This window comes from Dermacentor variabilis, chromosome 6 (genome assembly GCF_050947875.1).
Source record: "Dermacentor variabilis isolate Ectoservices chromosome 6, ASM5094787v1, whole genome shotgun sequence".
NCBI classification, from domain to species: Eukaryota; Metazoa; Arthropoda; class Arachnida; order Ixodida; family Ixodidae; genus Dermacentor; species Dermacentor variabilis.
Genome location: NC_134573.1, coordinates 119,048,510 through 119,051,681, shown reverse-complemented (window position 1 = coordinate 119,051,681; position 3,172 = coordinate 119,048,510).

Sequence of the window (3,172 nt, the reverse complement as noted above, 5' to 3'; positions counted from 1 at the left end):
CATGTTTTCGAACAAACAATGCATGTACTGTACCATAACAAATAGCGTGCCACGACGTAGGAGAGTCTCGTTGGCACATACGCATAACAAATCTGTTTCATAGACAGTGAGAGTTCTGCCATTAAAGACTCTAGGACAAAGGTGGTTGGACAATATTAGGAAAATGCTCAATGTAAAGCAACCGACCGGTTACAATGTATGGTTTCGTCGTGGCACTGCGGTAAATTTTACAAAAAACAAAAAAAATCAACCCAGTCAGACGAATTCATCACTACCATGCTTGATTCAGCAGCGCAAAAAGAAAGACTTAAATTTTGAGGGATGATCTCACACAAACAATGGAAAGGAGCTCTTGGTGGCCACCATCTGCAGTGACTTCGCCCGCACAGTCTCGCAGTACGCATAGCTTTTGCTTTTGCGTGTTTTCCTGGAACCTGAGCCAACCATCAGTGTTGCCGGTTCCATCTTGTCCCTGAAGAATCGCCGATGTACAGTACATTGTACAATAAATTAACTCAACTCGACAGAATTTTATTAACTAAGTCAACGCGCGTGCACCTTAAACAGGCTTAACGTCAGAGGTAATGGCAGCATAATTCTCATAGTTCTTCCACGCCCACGGTACAGCACCGACCACGCACTTCCGTACTTTAAACTCTTTGGATTGCGCCACCACCTTGCGTCACCACCCTTAGAAAGCTGAACCTGAGAACTACCATATGGGAATTTACTAACATCCAGAATAGCGAGAAGACGTAGTAAAAAAAAAAGTTATAACAATGGGGGGTGGGGGGTGTATTGTAACTAACGGCGAAAGTTTTCATCTCAAAGTGGCTTTTTTTTCTTCTAACAATGCGTGGTGAGAGTGTACAAAAAACTTAATTACTACTTTTGGTGAGACTCTCGTACTTTTCTGGCCGTGAAAGAATATAATGAAAAGGTAGATGCCCTGTACACCAGAACTGCCAATATGTAGCTTCGCTCAGCATTTTTGTGCACTCTGCAAGGGAAGCGTAGTGGTTGCCGCTCGCATTTGCACTCGCTTTAAGCTGTCGGCCGTCGAAGGTATTCAGCCAGCTTAGTTGTAGTGTGGTGCAGCACGTAGCGGCAGAGGGGTTCCGCAACTCAGTGGTACAACAAGCCGTAATTCAAATTTGGTGTTCACAACATGGTACTGCGCCAAAGTGGAGAACACACTGCCAAGGCATCTTGAAATAGCCCCTTTATTTCAGTGAATGACGCTATAGTTTTCATTCCAATCGTAGTGCAAGGACATTGAGGATGAAAGACACGCTTAACTAAAGGACGATAATCCTGCGATTGTGCGTCGTTTCTCGCTGTTTAGTCTCGCTTGACATTTTTTTTACATCGTTCTGAACCATGTAAGTAGTTTCGGACAATTTTCCACGTCATACGCTGACTCTCTCCCAGGGCTGGTACTTTAAGAGGCAGCGTTTCGTAGCAATTATAAAGAACATTCTGCGATTTTATATGCCGAAACAATGATCTAATTATGAGGCACACACTAGCGGGGGAACTGCAGACTAATTTTGACCACCTGGGATTTTTTAACGTGCATTTAAATCTAAGTACACGAGCGTTGTTTTTTTTTTCCTTCTTGGATTTCGCCCTCATCGAAATGCGGCCGTTCGGGCCGGGGTCGCACCCGCGACCACGAGAGTTCAACCGTGCAACTTGATAGCCCCTGGACTGCCACGGTGGGCTTCATTGTTTCGTTAAATATTTATCTTTGTAATTCGACACAGACAAGAAAAAATTTTACGTAGATGCACTTGAAGGCTTCTATTATCACATTCATAGCAGCCTTCAAGTGCAGCTATAGAAAGTTCAAAATTTTAAACTATTTTCCCTTGACCACGGTGCACAATCTCTCGCAGACACGCGAACATGGAGGCAACCAGTTCACAGAAAGGTTCAATATAACCAAAATTTAGTGCCATCATCCGATGTACATCCCCTTGACTCATTTGCATCTTTATTATCACAGTGTGGAACACGCCAACCTTGTCGGTTTCTTTCTGACGGGCGGTCATCTCCAGAGCCTGAAGGGCATTACGCGTCGTCGATTTGTGGGCAATGTCTCATCACTCGCCTGCGTTGTTTTACCTTCGTCAAGCGTAGGCAATATACCGGCTTTTGTGTACCACTAGCACGCCTTATTTATTTAACAAAGTGTTAGCCGAGAATTTAGAGATGTGAAGTTTACATGACATTGTCGGTGTGGCGTTTCTAAAGGAATAAAGTTGTTTCTAAAGAAACAGTGGGGGGCTCACTCATGTCTTGGTGTCAGAGTGACTCACATGCACCGGCGACTTGTGTATCTCAATTCCCTTCTCACTGACCCAGCATGAGAAGGAGAATTGCCACGCCCTTCACTTCGTGTTTAATAACTGGCACGCTAGTAGCTTGTGATCACGCGTTCGCTGCAAATGTAGCATAGCAAAAAAAAAAAAAATACCGGAAGCCACAAGGATGTGCAGAGAAGTGCGACTTATTAGCTGAAATACATTTTATTTTGAACTCTATATGAATTCAAACTGTAATCGTGGCATATTTTAGCAGCGAGTAAACGTACCTCCAGAAAAACATAACGGAAAGCAGTTCTTATGCTCACGAACATTGCAGCTTCTGCGCGAGCACTCTGGCGTGCCTTTTGAAGTTTGAAGTTTGAAATTTATTTATTTATTTATTTGATACAGAAAGAGGAAGCAAGAGCTAAAGACCATATGGCCTGACAGGGGCTCTTGCTCCTAACCATGAAACGCATAATTTACGAGTGTTCAATACACTTGTGTCAATGAGGTGTACTTTAGTTTGCTAGTTATCTGTTGTGTTGGGGCGTGTGTATCTTGTGTGCACGGTGCATGTAGTTTCATTTTTTTTTCTTATCATGTACGCAAGCGGCCACGCAAACAATCCAGGATTCATTACAGCGTTTCTTTCTCCCTTTCTTCTTTTGAAAAACTTCAAGCGCTTGTGGATGGCCAAAAGGAAAATGTAGCGCAATACACGGAGAAATAAAAAAAAAGGCACCGCTGACCATCAGGTTCAAACAATTTGAGTCATTTTAACTTCACTTCTTTATGAACTCAAAGGCAAAGAGGGTGCCATTGGGGTACCAAAGGGATGCCAGAAGGGCTTAACTTTAAAG